At 40.6% G+C, this 21,503-nt stretch overlaps 1 protein-coding gene across 1 annotated transcript in view; it reads left to right on the forward strand.

The window, feature by feature from the left end:
- Nucleotides 1-4,871: 4,871 nt before the first annotated feature.
- THSD7B (thrombospondin type 1 domain containing 7B) overlaps nt 4,872-21,503 on the forward strand; it is an 861,577-nt gene continuing 844,945 nt past the window's right edge. Inside the window, exon 1 of the mRNA XM_072757643.1 lies at nt 4,872-5,157. The gene's annotated coding sequence lies outside the window, so the exon portion shown is untranslated. The remainder of the gene's footprint in view (nt 5,158-21,503) is intronic.

Below are 21,503 nucleotides of genomic sequence, written 5' to 3' on the forward strand. Positions count from 1 at the left end.
GGTCTTTACAAACCAAGTCATTATGAATGTGATCCAAGTTGTCACTCCAGGGGTTTTATTATTTTCAAATTAGTCGGAGTTGTTTCTTATATATATTGAAGTTGCCTGCCCCAGTTCTCTTGTTTAGTGTGGATTGCGTGACTGCCTCCCCCGATTCTGCCTTGGCTTGGTGATGTTAGAGAGCAGTGGGGAAGAAGATGCCATCATAAAGAGGCCATCATATTCTTGATTTCTTGGTCAATAAATATTGTCGGCGGATAAGAAGTAGAACAAAGAACTCAGATAATACTGGGTCCGGAAGGGGCATTCTATGATAGTGCTCATAAGCAAAGGTCCCAGAGCTGGGCAAATGAGGGGGCTCATTGCCACTCATCCTAAGTACAATACAAATACACATGACAATAAAACAGACCTAAGATCCAGCAACTGATATAAAGAATTTAGGATTTTGGATCCTGAGGTAAAACTGCATGTCAACTTGGGGAGATCTGGGAAGGCAGAAGTAGAAATGAGGAGATGAACAAAGTCTTCCAAATATCCATCAGCCTGTTCCCTCCCTTTCCATTAAGAACCCCATCATCTCTTACCTGCACAACTATTCCAGTCTTGCTGTTTGTTGTCTCTGTACAGCATGCTGATGATCTTTTAAAACTCTAAATTAGATCATATTGCTCCACAGAGTTAAAACCAGCCATTGGCTTGCAAGGACCTGCAAGTTCTGGTCGTCGCTTCCCTCCTGCCCCACATCATATCACTGCCCCCCCCCCCCCACTCCAGGCTCACTAGTCTCTATCTGCTTTGGGCCCTCATGGGTTCTTTATGTACCAAAGTCTTCTAGCCACAGGCCTTTGGTCATGTTTTCCCCTTCTCCTTTTCTTGGCTGATGTCTACTTATATGAGATCCAATGCATCTTAGCAGTTAAATATGTATACGTGACAGATTGCATGGCCAAATTCTACCTTTTCTACTTACCAGCTGTGTGATGAAGAAGTTGCTTACTCTCCTGCTGCCTCTCTTGTAAACTGGAGTTGATAATAAGGCCTGCCTCATGGGCTAGTTGTGAGGTTTAAATGATACATGTAAAGGACTTAACCCAATGCTCAATAGCTAGAAAAATTTCAATAAATAATATTACTTCTTATTATCTTTTGGGTCTCAGCCTAAACATCATTTCCTCTGAGAGAACTCAACTGAGTCTGATCCTTCTTTTCAATCCCTTTCTACTGCATTTCTTTTTCATAAAACTTGTCACTCATTTTATATGCTTATAATTATTTGTATGTCTATTTATTGTCTGATTCCTCCCATTAGATTATAAACTCCATGAGGGCAAGGACCCAGCCTACTAGATCACTGTATAATGAATGTTGTGCTGCAGACATTCAACAAATATCTTGCTAAATGAACGACTAAAGCTAATGGTTCAGGACTAAGTTTGTGAATGCTGAGTGTCTGCTGGGAAAGCGTTGGCACCTCAGAAGGACTGGGCTGGGCCAGAAGCCAGTGGAGTTCCACTACACTACTTTTCAATACATTATCTTTACATTGTATTTTAAGATGTTGACACATCAAAATCAAATTACTGGACCAAGCTCAAAACTTACATTTGTATGCCAGCATTAAATGCTCTTTTTTGGCTGAAAAAATGTTCAGATTTGCCATGGCATCTCACCCAACCTGGAATTGGCCTGAATGAATTGTGTAAATTTTGACAATCATGGATACTCCCCCTCACCCCACTCTTGTGTTGCCTACCAAAGTGACTGAACTTTTGACTCAATTCATTGCTTCAATGGTTGGGTGAGTGTAGATCCAAGGACTTCTGGGTAGTTGGCCCAAGATGTTGGTTCAGGCTTGCATTTCTTGCTCCTATTTTACTTTGGGCTTCTTTATCTATATGCCTTCTTTATCTCTTATTTATTTAATGCCAATGCCTCTCTCTTTTATTTACACAGCACTTTCCCATCCTAAGCTTGTTAGGCTGTATGGAGAATATCATGTTCAGAAAGAACAATGACAAATACACACACAACAACAAAAATGAACATTTAAACCCCAGCAGTATTTGGATAGTACAGGGTTACTTTCCTCTGTGGCTCCCTCTTGGTTCTCACTAGTGACTTGGTCCCAAGAGACCTTCTCCTCCCACCCCCTTTCCTCTTCCATTGTTCTATTGTTTTGTTCCCTATTCACTGGAAGCTGGAGGTGATTGGAGCTTTTGGAATCTCTGTGTGTGGGGTTGTGGGTATTTATAATCTCTAGCTTATTTTCTACATTGAAACACTGATCTATTCCTTACATATAATAATGTCACCTATTTTTCATGGCCACTTCTTCCAAATCTTGTCTTTGGTCAATTATATTGTTAAATTCCCTCTCAGCCCCCATCAGTGTTCACTGACAATGTTTCTTTTCCTGCCTATGTTATTCTCTTAATGTTTATAACCTGATCTAGATTTGAAGGGCAGTGCTTTTAGTAAGGACTAAAGTTGACTACCTTGGCAAGAAACTCACATTACTAGTAATATATGTATATAAGACATAAATTGGGAGTTTGGGTTAGAAATGCCTGCCTTTTCTTTTTACTAGATTTGTATGCAATTGAATGTTAGAGAATGTTCGGGCACCTTGTATTATTTGACTATACTGAAATACCTGTTGTTGGCATAGCACCTTAATAAAAAGTATTTAGTAGTTGAAAGGAGTCAGTAAGCTAGCAAAATCTAGCAATGTTTAAAGCTCATAGCTGTTTGTATTTTAGAAATCATTTAGATTTCATTCTTGAATTACTTGGTTTTGATTTTAAGAAGCCCAATGTCTAAGACACAGTTGCCTTGTAGCTATTATCTCTTATATCTAGATTCAAAACACAGGGGACCACAGGTAAGCACTAATGACAGAGGAGGAAAGTCATATCTTAGGAATCAAAGTATTCTTATGAGTACTGTAAGTGATCACTGACTTAGAGCAGGCGGGTCTAGTGAGAATCAGCTAACATTAAATTAGAATGCATGTTGAAACCAAATTGCCAGCCTAAAGAAAAATATACATATCACTACTTCTGAAGAGGGAGGGGGATACATAGCTATAAAGATGTCCATAAATGACATATTCAGAAGTCATCCTTGATGGCCTCTTTCCAGAAGGATTGCAAACACAGATCTTTCCACCATATGGCTGTGCGTACATGGGATGTGGTCTGAAAACGCTTCGTTGATTCTGGGAAGACTGAAATCTGGGAAGGCTGGATGTAACAGTTCAGGAAAACAGAAATGTTTTTCTTTGGCTGTTGTTCCTGAAGTTACTTAAATGAGACTCATTGGCTATTGATCTGTATATATTGAGATTACAATAAAACATAATGGACCCGTTTCTCTTTCCCCTGGCTCACAGAATTGGCATTTTATTTCTTGAGAGTAATAAATCACAGTCTTGGATTTGAGGAAATATTCTAGGATCTGGATGGCAGCTGATTTATTTTTAAGACAGTGATGTCAAAAAGAAAAGCATAACCCAGAGTGTGACGGCAGTGCTCACTGGGAGAATAGAGATCGCTGTTTAAAATATTAAGTAGGGTGGGTTCCCTCTTCTACTTTCTGAAGGGATCTGATGCTTTCCAGCAAGATGGATCAGAACCCCTCACCATTACATCCATAACATTCACGGTTCCCTTATCAGTGGCACTTACATTCTTTTGATTCTTTTCCTGTGACAACCCTAGCTCCTCTATTTATCTCTTTAATCTAATTTGCGCTATGACACCAAGCCTTAATTTTCTCATGATTATTTTGCTTCTTTTTAAGCACCCATGGTGTGCCAAGCATTGGATAAAATCGGAAAGATACAATCCCTGCTGTCCCTGGGCTCACACATTTAAAGAGGTATGACAGGCAAAATATCCTGTAATTGGCAATAGGTGGTCCTCGTGCTTTCCCCCCTTTCTCCCTTTTGAAGAAACTTGTTCATCTCTCCGAAGGAGCCTAAGAAGTTTCTTAGATCAAAGGTGTCAAAAACCAGTAGGGTTTGGAACAAGTGTCGGAGAGTAAGCAAATGACTAGGAGCCGGTGCGCCTGGCCTGCCCACGTGCTCTGCGCCCCGCTCACCTGGACCCACTCGAGTCTCCCACCTGCCCTCCGAGATCCTCCTGCCTCCGAGGCACCCGCCCTCCCTCCTCCCAAGCTCCAGGCGTAAAAAAAAACCCTTTAAAACAGAGGCTGGTTCTTCCAGACTCCCAGACTCCGGTCTGCAGGAGCTGACAGCCTCCGACAGCCCCACCACGAGGGGACGTCCAGGCAGGTGCGACCCGGGTTCAGGCGTTCCCCGGGAGTCACCCCAATTTCTTCCTGTCTCTCTTTTCTGCATATCCCGCTGGGGTCTTCTTTGTCTTTTTGCCCGTAACACTAAAGCCCTGTCGTGCCCGGGGACTGCGGAGGAACCCGGGCCATCGGACCGGGCGGCCTGGCTCTCCGTGCGCGCGCTTTACCGTGTGTGTGTCCGTGTTCGCACGCGTCTCGGTACTGGGGGGGGGGACTATAAATGATGAGTAACGCCTCCCCCCTCCCCACTCTTTCTTCCTCCTCCCCCCCCCCCATTACTTCGTGGATCCCGAGGCACAAAGCGCTCGCCCCTGTCCAAGGCGATCAGCGGCGTGGGGACCCCGGCTCAGGCCCGCGGGGAGGCCCCCGTCACGCGGCTTCACCTGCACCCCCGAGCTTCAAAGTTGCGGGGAACAGTCGCGGGGAGCCGGGGGCTGAGGTCGAGGCCGGCGCGCTGGCGGCTCCCGCCCGGGGCAGCGGAGGGAGCGGGGGTCGGGCGGGGAGGGGGGAGGCGGGCGGGGGAGCAGGGGGAGGAGGCGGGCGGGCGGGGGAGCAGGCCGGGGGGAGGCGAGGCGCAAGGTGGCTCCGCGCGCCCCGCGCCCGCGGCTCCCGGGGACGCACCCGCCAGCCAATGGCTGCGCAGAGGTGTACAGCAGATGGCGTCCGACTGCGCCGTTCCTTCCTCCTCCTCCTCCTCGTCCTCCTCCTCTTCCTTCAGTGCTGAGGTTGCCAGACGCTGGAATGGGTGGTCTCCCGACGCGCAGCACCATCTTTCCTGCGCTCGGGAAGCTCGGGGCTCGGCGGCTGCCGGCGGCTGCGGCGGTGGCGCGGGCGAGGCGGGTGAGTGCGGCTGCGCTGCGCCCCGGGCGGGGTGGCCCTCCGGGCGGCGCGGGAGGGGTGGCCGCGGGGCGCAGGGGGCGCGGGGGGCGCGGGGGGCGGGGGGCAGCCTCCCGCCCCTTCTCCCCGCCAGACGCGGGAACTTGGAAGCGGAGCTTCTGCGTCGCCTCCGGCCGGGTCGGGGCTGCGGGAAGGGTGCGGGGCGGGCGGAGATGCCCCGCGCGGAGAGCCGGGCACAGACCTCGACCACAGGACCGAGCCGTCGGATTGGGCCGGCAGGGTCCGTGGACGCCCCTCTCCAGCTTGCGGTAGGGTTTACGGGTGAAGGGAACCGGGGGTCCCCGTCCTGCGCTGGGAGCCTCGGAGCGCGGGGAGTCCTGCGGGCTTTGCGAGCAGGTGGACTGCGGGTCGCTCTCCGTGGTGCTGACCGGGAGCAGGTGGGCTGCGGGTCGCTCTCCGTGGTGCTGACCGGGAGCAGGTGGGCTGCGGGTCGCTCTCCGTGGTGCTGACCGGGAGCAGGTGGGCTGCGGGTCGCTCTCCGTGGTGCTGACCGGGAGCCGGTGGACCGCGGGTCCCTCTCCATGGTGCTGACCGGGAGGTCGGCGGGGGCGCTCAGGTGCCCGGGGACCGGCTCAGTGAGGCCAGAAGTTTTGCAGTTTCCTCTGATGTCTCAGGGGAGTGTCAGGAGGCTGCAGCAACAGTTTACATTTCCACTGCCCCTGTTGGGGGCCGGGGGCGAGCCGGGGAGAATGGGACTCCCGGGTCCGCCCGTGTCATCTCGCAGTTTACCAAGACAAAACTGGGAATAGACGGTGAGAATGAGGGACAAGAAAGAGGACGCACGTAAAGCATCACCCGTGTGTTCCTGTCCTCTTTCCTTTCGAACACCTCCCGCAGTATTAAAGTTATTCGGATACGCAAATGAACCTCCCCTTTTTTCCAAGTCTGCAGAGTTTCGAGTCTAGAAGTTGGAAAGCTTGGGGTGTGTATGTTTGGGGAAGGGAGCTTTAAGCTCTCTCAATCTTTTTAAATACAAGGGGAAAAACACTTTATTTCAGGGGAAAAGTGTGTGATGTGTCTGGCATGTTTTCTTGGAAATATTCTGAGTATGTCTTAAGAGCAATTACAATTTTATTTGGTTCCCTATGGTCAAGGCGGAGTTTAGTTTAAGATTATAGTACTTGGGTGTGTTCTGTGGAAGACGCTAGCATTATTTGGTGTGCTGTTCATTGCCAGGTGGTCTGCTTTGAGTGCATTTGTGCTCTTGTAATGACAGCCTGGCTGGAGGAGTCTTGTTGGTGTTTTTCAGGACTGCACCTGTGGGTGTCTGTCATCGTGCAAATGGTAGGGTGCATGTCAGCTAGGCTGTGGTGTGTGTGTGTGTGTGTGTGTGTATAGTTGTGCACATGTGCATCTGGGATTTCCTTTTGACAGTCTTTGGATGTCAAGATGATACATTTATCTTTCAGGCACTGTCAGGACAGTCTGCGTTTGTTAGGTAACTGGGAGGCAGTGATCTCCAGGGAAGCCTTTTTCACTCTGGTCTATACTACAGCCATTGGTTAAGGCTTCCTGAAAGCCCCTTAGAATTACTAACCAAATCAAGAAGTCCTATCTAGTAGTGAGTGAAAAGCTCATGTATTTGTGGGTTGAATGCTGTATAAAGTCCTTGTCTTGAGACTTCACTTTCAAGCACTGCTGTTTTTAAACCTCAATGCTATTAATACCAGTAATCTTCTTTTAAAACTTAATGTGACCAGTTTTCTGCTTTCTCTGGGTAGATGAGCCTATTGGGCAGATTCCCTGGAATTGACTTTTTATGCCCGAGCATTATGGTTTTTTTTCCACCTAACTGCTGTAAGTTAAGGACTCTTCTTATTCAAATTTAAGTAAAAAAATAATTGTGAAGATAATCCCCCTGACATGTAACAACACACACAAATATAACTGCTGACTTAAAAACTGTGGCATAGTCTCGCACGTTAGCACCAACCAGTTCTCGCATTGCTGAACACCTGCAAACCATTCAGAGTTCTGAAGGTTTGAGATTAATCCGTGACAAGTGCTTGGAGATGTATCATCTAGGAAAGGACTGCCTACTGCTGATGGAGTCTGGTAGTCCAGATTTTGAGGGTTCAGAACAAGTAGACTTCATATCTACCTTATTTATATCAATACTTGAGAAATGATCTTTACAAGGTTTCTTATTCCTCTGTGCCACCACTCCCCCCCCACCATTGTTTTAGTCAAAGTTGGTTGGTTGTTACAGAGTTTGAAGGGCTAAGAAACAGGAAGTTTGAGGCAGGTGAACAAAATTACTGATCACAATAAAAGTACCAACACAGATTCCATCCTTGGAGTATTAATGTTAATAAATTGGCAAATAAAGCACCTTTCTGGTCTCTGCTGAGTGTGCCTTTCAAGAGAAAGAAAGCAAAGAATTAAAGAAAGATGGTACTCCTATAATGTACCTTATCAGAAAAGCTATTAAGAACCTTGTCTACTTTGCTGCAGCTCTTGTTTTGGAAGCAATGATTCTTTTATTAATATCCGTAAAAGAAAAGTTTGTACTTAAATAACAGACTGACAAAGCAGCATGAAAAGGAGCTAAGTTAGTGGAAGGGAGTGTTCAAACATGAAAAATTCCAAAGCACATCAGCGCATTTAATTACATTTCACAAACTGAAGCTGAAGTCGTGTGATTTCTTCAAAGGAAAACAATCTTGCCCAAACTGCAGTTTCACTGTTCTGCACACCTTTATAAAGATTAGGCGTGAAAGTAATAACATTGCTTCAAAAGTTTGAATAGAACGATGAAGAATAGTTGACTGGTCCTATTGAATTAAGAGTCAAAATGACAAATGGTACAATGTATTAAGTACACGATCAAGACAAACAGATTAAAGGATCCTAAGTAGTAACAGCTATACCACTTGGTGGAGAAAAGAACAGCACCATTAACAGCACAGCTTCAGAGATACTCTACAGACAAAGGGTGAAGGATGGGTCTCCGACTAACTAGCGGGTATTACAGTATTCAGAACTATTTATGTGAGCTGTTTAGATATACTTCTGGATTATTGAATATGAACTACACATAAATGCTTTACATTTTTAAAAGGAGACACTTTTCCAGTCTATAGCTATAAAAGAAGCAGCTGCATTGACTTTGAACACCAGGCAGCTTCCTAAATATAACACAGTTCCTTAATTTAGAGCTGTTAACAAGATTAATATCTAAGTGATAATTAACACGTTAAACCTGTGAAAGTAGAAAGATTTTAAACTCTACTTTTAATTCTAGAAATTTTGGAGATTGTGAGTTTGAGTGGGATCAGTGTTTTAGCAGATGTTAAATCTGTGGCATGCTTGCTTCAGTGATAAACATTTTATTCACCTGTTAAAATTTCTCCATTAATTGGGATTATTTTGTTGATGTTTTTACTAGTATTCTCATGGGTGGTTATTTACCCATTTAACAATTATTTAACAATGGCTATTGATGAAAGCAAGTCAAAGGGGATTAGGTGCAGTTCCCGGTCAGTTTGTATGTAGCTCTGGACTAAGGAGCAAGTAGAGATTACAGTCATTGAATTCCTAAGATGATACCTTCATTCTAAGCCATCTTGCCTGGAGTGGACCAGTTATACAAGATAGAAATACTTAGTTTTTTCAGTTGACCCACCCATGATTTATTATTAGCATTCCATAGCTACTAGATCAAGGAATTCATTTGTAAAGGAAAATAGGATATTCGTGAAATCTTCTTTCTCCATGTCCTTTGCTAGGCTTCTGAAACCAGATCTGGAGGTGCTGCAGAATAGAGTTTCAGTGCTGGTAGGAACTCAGAGTTCTTGCAAGGTAGAGAGTTCAGTCCAAGTCTTGGTTTGTAATCTGACAGTTAAGTTATCCAGGATATATAAGAACTACTGTATTTTAAGAGTGTGTGTCTGCTCTGGTGATAAGTAAAACCTAGCACATTTAAAGGCGTCACTGTCCATCCTAGGTTTTGGTCATTAGGTATGTTTGCAATTTGTGGATTCTAAAAGTACAACTTTTTGCTGTGATGGGGGAATCTGTAGAATTTTTTGAAATTAAAAAAAGGAGAGGTTCCCATATCAGGAAAGTTTGGATATTTGACCTACACGTAAGGATCTGTAAAATGCGGAACTGTTTCCTATGAAGAACAAAAGGCTGTGATTGTGGAATGTAGGTATTTTGTAGCAAGGGACATGATGTTTGCTTTTGATTTTGCCTCTCTAGACATATTTTAATTATGAGCCTCTTGTAATTAAATATGCTGTAGCTAAAAACAGAATCCTAAGTAACTAATGTAAAAGCGACTCTTTGGTGCCTGGACTGGAGAGAAACTCTGCCGTGTTCCACCTGCCTGCATGAAGGTTGGGTGCAGATTTGTACCATAGTGTTATATTAGTGAACAGCTCATTACTTCTGGAAGAATCGTAATGTTGAGAAAAGCTCTCAGCTTCATAGCAGTTAGGCACCATCTCCTTGTCTTAGACTATCATTTTGTAGTAATGTGTATTTAAGGATTTTTTTTCAAGTGGGTGTTTTAAAAAGCATACCAAGTAGCACATATAAATGGAAGATTTTAATTATAATAAGACTAAAGCTTGCATTAATCTCTCCTTGCAGAGTTTCCTTCTGGGCTCTCCTCTATTGATTTCTACCCTGTATACTTACATTAGATGTATTCAAGGTGATTTAGCCAGTGTACACTGAGACAGCCTTACTGGTTGTAAAAATATTGAAGTACCTCTGTACTACTTGGTAAATGGTTACTGTTCTAAGCTCCCTGAAGGCCTACAGGCCACTCCCCTAACACCTCTTAAGTTATCTCTGTTTTAGCCACTAAGAGAGTCACCACTTAGTATGTATGGCAGGGAGGCCTTGGGTCCAGCTCCAGGGCTGTTGTCCAAGCTTATTGTAATCAGTTGGTGCTTGAGCCCTAGCACTTAGCAGACATTCTTTATCATCCTTTGATATTTTTTCTTATAACATGAATAAATGTAACCATTGGCACTATCAAGTAGCTGAAGTTCAACTCTGTTTAAATTTACGTTTTAATTTTTTTATGTCTAACATTTATACTTGTTAAAAACACTTAAGTATTATCTGCATATATTTAGATTGCCAAAGAGCGCAAAGGTACACAGATCCCTTTTAATTGAGTTGCCATGGCATATAAAGCCACTATGTCTTCAATTTAATTTGTTTCCCACCAAAACATAAACCACACATTCTAAGTCATACCGTAGGTAGTTAAGGGGGCCAAACTAGATTTTCAACCCAGCTTGTCTGCTACAGCTGTACTTTCTGCTACCACACAACCGTCTCAGTCTTTTTAATTAAAAAGTATGTATGTGGGAGTAGTTCAACAGACTTTTTTTCTTTTGGAGAAAAAGTAATTATTTTTTTCCATCTCCATTTCTAGTCCTCAGAATTAACTCAATTTATTTCATATTGACTTCCATTCATTTTTGTGATTCAGAATTGTTAATCAGCTTAATCTCACCTGACTTGACCCATTCCATAAACTGGAATGCCTTCTGGCCAATCACGGAGAGGAACAGGCTGTTGTCGATTTCACAAACTCCATAAGGAAAAATTTGGGGGACTTTCTTCTAGATCTCTTCTAGCTAAAAGTAAAAACAAACACTGCTAATTGGGCCCTTAAAAAAACACGACTCAAACTAGGCTTCCTTCTTGAACAGAAAAAATAGTGTATACGTCAAATATACTCAGGCCAGCCATTAACTTCCTCCCACCCACTTTCCTCTATAAGGTCTGCCCGCTTTAAGTCACCTACAAGACCCACACCTGCTTAAAAAGACCCCAAATGCTGCCTTCTCCACTCCCAAACTCCAGTTATCCAGATTCTACCTATCAATCAAGACCCAGTTTTAATTATACTTCCACTGAGCTTTCTCTGATTGCCAATTCACAAAGCCCTCTCCCTGTCCGAGCAACTCAGGTGGTAAATTCTAATTTTAATGTTTGATTGAATCAGTTTTCTTATTAGCATCTACTCGTGGAGGTCTGATGGTAAAGGATTTGAATGAGAAAGGGCACTGTTTTTTGAGAATTCTAGAAACTGTTGGAGAGCAGGATGTGATGGAAGGTAGGGCTGTCTGTAGTAACAGCCCTTTGAGCATCCCTGAGGCAAGGCTTAATAATATACTGGTAGGCAACAAGAGGAACTCCTAATTATTGATTATTTACAGCTTACTGTGTACCAGGCTAGGTGCATTAGATTCAGTAGGTCTAATCTTCATGATAATGCTGCAGCATGGGTTCTTTTATTTAGTATCATTTGTTCATACTAGGAAACGGGGCTGAGGGACCTTTGCACCTGGTGTGAGGCTAATGCAGCTGGTAAAACCCCCAAGCCAAGATCCCCATCCCAATCTGTTGGACTACATGGCCTATTCTGCTCCTCATACACTACACTGCCCTAGAGCCTGAAGTTCAGGTCAAAAAATGTAGCTTTCACCTCAGCTGATATTTCTCCCAAGGCAAGAGCACACTCATACTGCCAGTTGCCACACACAACAGAGGTGACTCACAGGAAGAGTATTGCTGAATTACTTCTACCTGGAGGTGAAAGTGTCACTTGAAAATATTGGGAAAGGCTGCATTTTGATTTGACACAGATCTTCTGCATGAAGATGGTAATGTCTCAGAATTGTAAAGAACTCAAGACATTCATATGTAAAAGTGTGGGCTTCCTGAGGAGCCACTGGAAGATTCAGAAGATCCAAGCATATTTAGGACATCCACATCATATTCCTTTTCATTAATGGCTTATCATTACGACAGAATTGTTCTGCCAAATATGCAAAATATTGGCTCTTAAAATTAGCACAGAGAGCAGGAAAGAGGGACGACTCGTTTTCACGTAGAAGTGTGGGTGGACTGGCAGTAGCCTTGGCCACTCCTGTGATCAGCCTGAGCAGTCTGGTCAGGTGAGAGCCTGTGTCTGCTCTCCTTGGTCCATATCCATCCTTGGTTGCAAGGAGGCAATGCTACTAAGAAGAGGAGGCTGGTTCTTTGGGTAAGCATGTACGGACAAATCATATTTCTATAGATCGGTTCCTTAACAGCATTTTCTTGGGTCAGCATGAAGTCTCTTGACATGAACTTCCATGGGAATATATAATATCCCATTTCCAATACCCAAGTCTCTTAACAATTTTCATAGAAATACAGTGTTGGAATTGGACCAGTTTCTCTCTTTGCCTCTGGCACAATCATATATAAAGAAGCTCAGAAGATTCAAAGTTGTAAAGAGAGATTTTTACTTATTCCACGATTGAACTTTTTCACATTCAGAGATGTCTAGGAATGCCATAGACTGAATCAAGGAAATATGACTTCCCTATCTTTGAAGGTTTTCAAACCAGAGAAGCAAAGACATCCCAGGGTATTTATTCTGCATTGGACATTAATAACAGATTTATTGAGCATTTACTACATGCCAGACATTATTCTACATATATTAATTTATGAAATCCTCTAAAAAAGCTTAAATCTGATTGGATTATTCTTCCTCCCACTTTAGAGTTGCAGAAATGGTAAATGCCTTGCTTCTGGTCAGGATCTGCACTCAGGCAGTTTGAGCTTACGAGCAGAACTCCTCAATAGAAATCGAATGCAAGCTGCAAATACAATTCACATGTGCAATTCTAAATTCCCTAGTAGTCTCATTGTAAAAGGAAGAAAAAAATTGAAGTTGAAGAAGAGTGTGTTTTATTAACCTAATATATCTAGAATATTATCTCAGCATGTATCAATTATGAAAAAGTTATTTTTCACTTACAAGCACATCTCTGTTCAGACTAGCCATGTTTCGAGTGCTTAATGGCCACCTGTGCAGGGGGTGGCCACCATATGGGACATGGCTAAAACCCATACTAGGAACATTTCTACTCTACCTCTGTGTATTGACTGCCAAGTTTCCTTCCAGGGCATCACATCAGTCTGTGTGTGTGAGACCATTCATCTATGTATTAATTTTGCCCTTAAATACCAGCATGAATTATCTCTAAAAAAAAAAAAAACAAAACCTTAAAACACTTTCCATGACTTCTCTCAGGAACATATTTACTTTAAAAACCTGTAAAATAGGAAGATCTCTCTGTATCTCATCTGTTACAAAATGAATCCCATATGTCTTTCATTTGTGAAGATGGAGCATATCTGGATTGCTTCCACTTTACAACTATTCATACACATTATGAAATCGCCTCGCCCTTCTCATTTCCAGGCTAAAGAACACAGTTTCTTTTGTGGTTTATTATTTTTGCTTGTTTTTTATTGGTTTGCTAGGGTAGCTGTGTAGGCTGATGCATAGGAAATGGGCACAGCTGAGAATCTGCTTATTTCTAGTGAGAATGAGAAGGAAAAAAATAACCTTTGCCTAAGAGTGAACTTAACCAATTTTTTCTCATTTACACTTCATGCGTATTTCTCTGTTCTCTTTTACTATACCCTTATTATGATTACTGCAGTCAGAAATTACATGCGGCCCACCAAAGTGATATTTCTGACCAAATTGTAGTAATTTTTTTGGTAGGTTTGATTCATTTCCTGGCAGGTAGCATTCTTCCCAGTGATCTGAGGGCCTTTCTCAAGTCGGATTTCTGACAGTAACCGACCCTCTGGGCTGCGGCATGCTTCAATTGAAAAAGCAGAATGTGACATGCCTTTCATTGCGTGGAACACACAAAAAAGTCCTGTGTCTCCTTTGTTAGTGCAGCCACTATTCAGCTATACATGATAATGTGAAACATTTTAATAATTCCAAGTCTCTTTGGGGGGGGGGCATATTACGTGGGTACCTTAAATCTGACTTCAGTTGCTTATTGAAAGAAAAATATTAGGAACAAGGCTTCAGTTGGAAAGAGAGAAAAATTCTAAACTTCATAGGGAAGAATTTCCTTGTGGGGACAGACTCTAAGGATGTGTCATCTAATATTATGTGCATGAATATTAGATATTTCATTTGGATTATAGAGTTGGTGGAATTAAAACATAATACTTGTGGACATAAAATATCCCCAGTGAGGCACATCTTTCAGTATTTTTTTTTAAATAACTAAACAGTTTTCACAGAGCAAGACAAACCAATGGAAAGCGCAAGATGCAATTGTTTGTGAGCTATATGAATAAATTTAAAGGTAATTTATTGAGTCCATTTTGTGTCCATGGCATAGAGTATGAATATAAGTATAGGATACCAGCCCTAATTTTCAGGAATTTGCAGTCTAACTGGGGGAGATGTGACATGCACATCTTCTGCCATTAGCAAAGCCAAATTACCTTACTTTATATGTCTACCTCTCTTACTAAGTATGAGTTCCAGAAAATCAGGGAATGCATCTTACTTATATTTGGATCTTTTTCACCTTACAGAAAAAAACTATGGGTATGTGTTAGAGAAGGGGAAGTGGTACATTAATTTTATTTATACATGTGAATTAAAAAATAGCCAATACACCATATTTATAATGAGACCACCTATATATAAATAATGAAGATGAATAAAGTCTAGTCTCAGTGTCTTTGCTACTGTGCTTACTGTGCTCACTCCTCTGCTGACTCCAGTTGGTGACTTCTGACAGTTCAGCTACAGTTGAAAAAGATGGTGTTAACTTGAAGGAAATGTAGGCCTCTTTTCTTGGAATGCCAGTGTCATAGTAGGATTTAACCTCAGGCATGGACTCCTTCAGTTTAGAATATATATATATATATTCTATATATATATATATAATATTTTGTTCTGGAGATGAACAAACTTGATATTTAATCACATTAAAAATTCTTAGAAATGTGGATATAAGAGATGGGGGATTGAGTAGGATAAAAATTATGTTTACATATGCCTGTATAAGGTTTCAGATGACTACTGAATAATAGTGCTATAAAAGACCCAAAACCAACAAAGATTGTGAGAAAGAAGAATGCAGCAGGAGGTATCACACTTCCTGATTTCAAGCTCTACTATAAAGCTATAGTCATCAAAACAATATGGTACTGGCGTAAAAACAGACAAATGCAGCAATGAAACAGAATCACAAGCCCAGAAATAAACCCAAGCATATGCAGTCAACTAATATTTGACAAGGAAGCCAAGAATAGTCAATGCAGAAAAGACAGTCTTGTCAGTAAATGGTGCTGGGATAATTGGATTTTCATGTGTAAAGGGTGAAGCTGGACCCATATCTTGCACCATTTGAAAAAAAATAAAAATGGATTAAAGACTTAAATATAAGACCCCCAAATCATGAAACTCCTAAGAAATAAATCTCCTTGATGTGGGTCTTGATAATGATTTTTTGTATATGACATCTAAAGAAAAAGCAACAAAATAAAAAATGAACAAATGGGACTACCTCAAGTTAAAAAGCTTCTGCACAGCAAAATAAACCATCAACAAAATGAAAAGACAGCCTATGGAATGGCAAAAAATATTTGCAAACCATACATCTGATAAAGATTGATATCTAAAATGTATAAAGAACTAATATAACCCAATAGTGAGAAAAGAAAAAAAAAACAAATACAAAATGAGCCAACAACCTGAATAGGCATCTCTCATAAGAGGATATATGAAAGGCCAACAGGTACATGAAGGATGCTCAACATCACCAGCCAATAAGAAAATGCAAATTAAGACCACAATGGGCTATCACCTCACACTTGTTAGAATGGCCATCATCAAAAGAACAAGAGACAAATGCTGGCATGGATGTGGAGAAAAGGGAACCTCGAACACTGTGGGTGGGATTGAAAGTTGGTATAGGGCAGCCCCAGTGGCCCAGTGGTTTAGTGCTGCCTTCAGCCCAGGGTGTGATCTTGGAGACCTGGGATCTAGTCCCACGTTGGGCTCCCTGCATGGAGTCTGCTTCTCCCTCTGCCTGTGTCTCTGCCTGCCTCTCTCTCTCTCTCTCTCTCTCTCTCTCTCTCACATGAATAAATAAAATCTTTTAAAAAAAGAAAATTTGTATAGCTTCTATGGAAAATAGATGGAGGATTCTTAAAAGATCAAAAATAGAACTACTGTATGATCCAGCAATTCCACTTCTGGGACTATATCCAAAGAAAATGAAAACATTGACTCAAAAAGATACCTACACCCCCATTATTTATAGTAGCTAAGACATGGAAACAACCTAAGTGTCCATTGAGGGATGAATGGATAAAGGAATTGTGATACATATACACACAGTGGAATTTTATTCAGCCATAGAAAAACAAGGAAATCCTGCTGTTTGAGACAACATTGACAGACCTAGAAGGTATTATGCTAAGTGAAATAAGTCAGACAGAGAAAGACAAATACTGTATGATCTTACATGTGGATTCTAAAAACAAAAGAAAACAAAGCTCATAGAAAAAGAGGTCAGACTCTTGGTTACCAGAAGTGGAGGGTGAGGGAAAGGGGATTGGAGGAATGTGGTCAGAAGGTATATAATTCAAGTTAGAAGATAAACCGAATCTTAGAAATGTAATGTACCACATGGTGATGATAGCTGAGACTGTTATAGAATATATAGGAAAGTTAAGAGAGGAAATCCTAAGAGTTCACGCTATGAGGAAAACATTTTTTTCCTTTTTTCTTTCACTTCTTTTTATTGTATCTATATGAAAAGATGTTTGCCAGTGGAATCTACTGGATAATCATTTCACAAGAGATGTAAAAAAACAAACAAACAAACAAACAAAACTATCATGCTGTATGTGTTAGACTTATACATGATAGGACATCAATTATTTCAAAATAAAAGTGGAAAAAAACCCAGGCCTCAAATCATCAGTTAGAATCACTAGTTCTCCAGCTTCTAGATAGTATTTTTAAATCTTTGGTTTGCTTAGCTGAGTTCTGCTGTTTTTTCCTTTCATGTCATCAGTGTTTTCAGACTCTCTATATCTAAGAAATTCTTTCATTCTGAAGAATAAAAAAAAAAATCCCAAGAATAATTCAGGAGCTTCTTTCAGTGTGTTGGAACTATTCTTGAAGGAGGTAGATGCTCAAAGAGATGAACAGAGGATTTGTCTTCTGGCCATCCTGCTCATTAGGAGCTCCAAGGTGCTCTTCTGCTACAGAGCCCTCAAGTCCAGAATATGATAGTCCTGGAGTGACCAGGAGCAATAGGGTAGGCTTGGGGTTGGTGAAAGGGGCAATGCAGAAGTATTGGGGACAGGTATGTGTCTAGGTTGTTTTGAACTTTAGAAGTATATGCAGGTTTTAGTGATGAAAACACAGATACAGAAGATAAAGTGACTTAGATTTTTTCAGATTGAATACCAGACTAACAAGTAACAAAGTTCCAAAGACTTTTTTTTTTATGAAGAGTTTTGGCATTGTGTGTAATAGCTCATAAAAAAAAATCTAGAAAATCATCAAGATCTTTTGAAAAGACTATATATGGAATGAATATATACATATATATTTTTAAACTTTAATTAATAATGTGATATTAAATTAATTCAGCAAATTTTTCTTGACTATATATCACATGCCAGGATCTTGCAAAGCAGTAAATGAAAGAGACAAGGCCCCTGCCCTTCTAGGATTTTTGGTTTAGACACATACGGATCAATAAATGTGATAGTTATTAGATGTGTGTGACTAGTGATCTCTTAAAATGTGGCTACTCCAAGCTGAAATATACTTTAAGTGTAAAATGCATGCTGGATTTCAAACAGTATGATAAATGAAAGTTAAATACCTCAATTTTTTATACTGGTCTTATGTTGAAATGGTAATAGTTTGGATATATTGGGGAAATAAAATATGTTAAATTATAAAAAGAGAATATAGTGCTAAATAATACCAGGATGACCATTTAGTATTTGTGAACAAAATGGAATCAGCTAAAAATTAGCAAGGCTATATAACCTCCAGAGGTGGAGCCCCCTTGGAATATCCCATTAAGTGCATAGATTATGCTGCACTGCTAGTTTGGCTATCTGAACTGCTTGCAGAAAAAATGGTATAAACTGGGCATTGGATCATCAGGAAAACATTTCTTAGCATTTTACATGCCGGGGTTTTAATATATTTTAAAAGAATTAAAAGAAAGGTTAAAAGAATTCTTTCCAGACTACAGGATTCCTTGAAGGAAATATTAACCAATAGAAACACTGTGCTACTTTGATGTGCCGTTCACTATGTTTGGGATTGTATGGCCATACTCAAGAATTGGCCATCCTTAAGGAATTTTCATGGAGTTAAAAGATAGGAGGAAAAAAGGAAGTATGCTTCAAAGATTAAAAAATACTTCTGTGCAGTTTTATAGATTAGTAGATTCAGTGTGGGAAGGAAAAAAGTGAGATCTCTGTCAACCTATTTGTTTTTCACATAGTTTTCTCAACATTATTTCTAGTTCTGGGTCATATACTCTAGTCTCTAAGACTGGTTATTTATATTTTCTTTAATATGAAATCTTATTTTATATAGTGTTTTGAAGTCAGTGGCTTAAGAAACCTCTTCAGGATTCATTAAAAACAACAAGAACAACAATACACTCCTCCGCAGCCTGGCAATGTGGGCAGAATGGCTTATCCCTGGTTTACTGGTCTGCATAGAACTTGATCGCATTCTCCAACTCTGTGTTTTGAAAACTTGTGATGCTCGCAGTCTAAATAAAGTGAGACCCAAATCCTTATAATCTAAGGTAAACAGTTTTGTCCTGGTGTGTGGCAGTGTGTGGCAGGAAAATGTGCACAGGGATAGAATTATCCATTGATTTGGCAACAAGTTTGGGAAGTGTAGATGTTTGGTAAAAGCCTACAAGTTAAAAGCATTTGAAATAGCAAAGTAGTCAATCAGCCCCAAGAACTGAAAGCTCAGGGATGCTCAAAATAGTATGAAATCATTTATGGTGTGAAGACTTTAGGAAGTGACCTTTTAAGATGATGGGAATTTGGTAGGGCACATGTGTGAGCATGCACACACACATTACGCGTGCACACCAAAGAAAACATACATGTATTTGATAAGGGAGTGATGGCAAATACAAGATGAGAAATGACATGGGAAAGAGGAGGTGAAAACTTCCACTGGAAGGGGAAGAGCACTGTCACTTGTTGGAACTAGACATGTGTTCAGAAATATCATTCATTTGAAGCTAGCAAATGAGTTGTCAGTTCGAAGGGAGAGAGGAAAAGCTTTCAGAAAGCGAGCATACTGCAGCAGAGGCTGGGCCTGTGGCAAAGGTAGGAGAAATCCGTACACCCCAGTCAGATTATGCATTCTCTCAGATCTAGAGATGCATGAACAAGATCAGAAACAAATGGGAGAGAAATAAGGCAGTGAGATATAGCAACATTTAGTTCTATCTATAACATCCCGTCGGAAGTTCATATGTAGTATATGCAAGCCCAAGTCTTTCCAATTCAGTCTTTCTGAAGTTATGAATGTACTCTTGATTCCCTTCCCAGTTATCTCCTAATCTCTTGCCTTCCCCATTCTACCTTCCGAAACTGCTAGAATCTGCTGTCTTCACTGTGCATTTGCTCTTCAAATCCCCCAGCCTGGACTCTGCCTCGACTGCTCCAATTGAAAAGGTTCTTGCCAAAGTCATGAATTGTTTCTCAGTTGTCAAATCCAATGGACATTTTCCAGTCTCTTTTTATTGTGATGATTAAAAGAAGAATCTTAGTATATTAGAGAAGCCAAGAATGGATTGGCAAAGTTCCCATGATCCTACCATTTTGATTCTCTATTTTAAAGCTGCCAAAATAACTACAGAAGATTTAGACAAGCAAAATGGGTAATTTTGGACTACACATAAACTGGAAAAGATTGAAATGTATAACATTTTGCCAAAAAGAATGGTTCCGAAATAAAGTTGAAATTGGAATATCAGCCTTTGGAAATTGAGCAAGATATGGGTAAGTAAAAGGCAAATTTAATTAGGATTTATTAGTAGACAATATAACAGTCCTTCATGGAAGATAACCATGTTAACTCGCCAGGGGATGAGGAAAACATTGCTTAGTATACAGACTTGTATACTAAGACATGTATACTAATCTCCTATTTCTAGAAGATTTTGAAGCCTAAGAAGGAAGTAAAAAGTGGTAAAATTTTAAGGAATGCGTAAAGACAAACATGCACTAAGACACAGATGTCCTTATGAGCACCAAACTTATTGATTCAGTGTGGAGCGGATGAAGGATGTGCTTGTAGACTATTCTGGTTGACACATAATCATTGGAATCATCTTTCAAAGAACACCCCTATCTAATAATTGCTGGTGGAGGTAGGGTTTCCCAATTAAATTCTTAGATACCTATTTATAGATACTCTACATTGACTTGATATATACATTTTCCTCCTCTTTTTTGTTTTTGTTGTTCAGAAACTGTCACTTTAAGAATTTCAAGAGAGTTGAGAGATTAGAGGGAATAAATGTTAAGTCAGTCCCTCTAAAAGAGGAGAGACATACTAATGTCGCCATCATCATCAGGAGCAGACATTTATTAAACACCTGCCATGGTCCTCTAAGTCAGCTGTAAGGTCAGTGAGAAATTCTGAGTGCTCAGATGCTCTGCAGGGAAATTTATCTAGAGAAAAAGAATGCATCAGCTCATTTTTTAAAAAGACTCATGCCATCAAGTCTTCCCCAAAGTACCCTTTTAAATCCAACAAGTCAAGCAAAACTATGGTTAATGATATGCTTGTGTTTATCAGAGCTGGCATTATAGCATTAAGTAAAATTTATGATACATTAGAGTTTACATTAGAGTTTTATTTTTGTGCTATGTATACACTTGAGTACACTGGATCTCATTGTGTAATTTCTACATAATTATTATCCCATTTTGGGGACGCTTATGTTAAGTAGCTACTAGGATTTGTTGCAATTTTTATTTATTTTGTGACATGTTGCTGAGTGTGTATGTGTGTGTGCCTGTGTACATTTTCTTTTAAATGCCAAGTCCTTGATCAAGAAACAACCTCCAGGCATAATTTATAATATTTTTCCTTTGGGAAATATAATCTAATTTATGACCTACTTTCTCAGGACACATTAGAGTAGAAAGAAAAGTGTCTTTGTTGGCGCGTGGCATTAATATAAGTATTGCTGTATTGTAGCTTAATTTATGTTCTGGCTTTTCTTTTCATATGAGTATTGTAATTACTTTAAGGTTCCGAAACTTGTATTATATTTGGATTCTCTCTTTTATGCTGAGCACATTACTATGTATATAGTAGGAGCTAATTTAAGCATTTCTTCAGTGAATCATGTTAGAGTCAGGAAAAAATACTTGGAAACTTCATTGAACATAGGTTAATCTTGCTTTGATGATTTAGA

Source organism: Vulpes vulpes, chromosome 5 (genome assembly GCF_048418805.1).
Source record: "Vulpes vulpes isolate BD-2025 chromosome 5, VulVul3, whole genome shotgun sequence".
Taxonomy (NCBI): Eukaryota; Metazoa; Chordata; class Mammalia; order Carnivora; family Canidae; genus Vulpes; species Vulpes vulpes.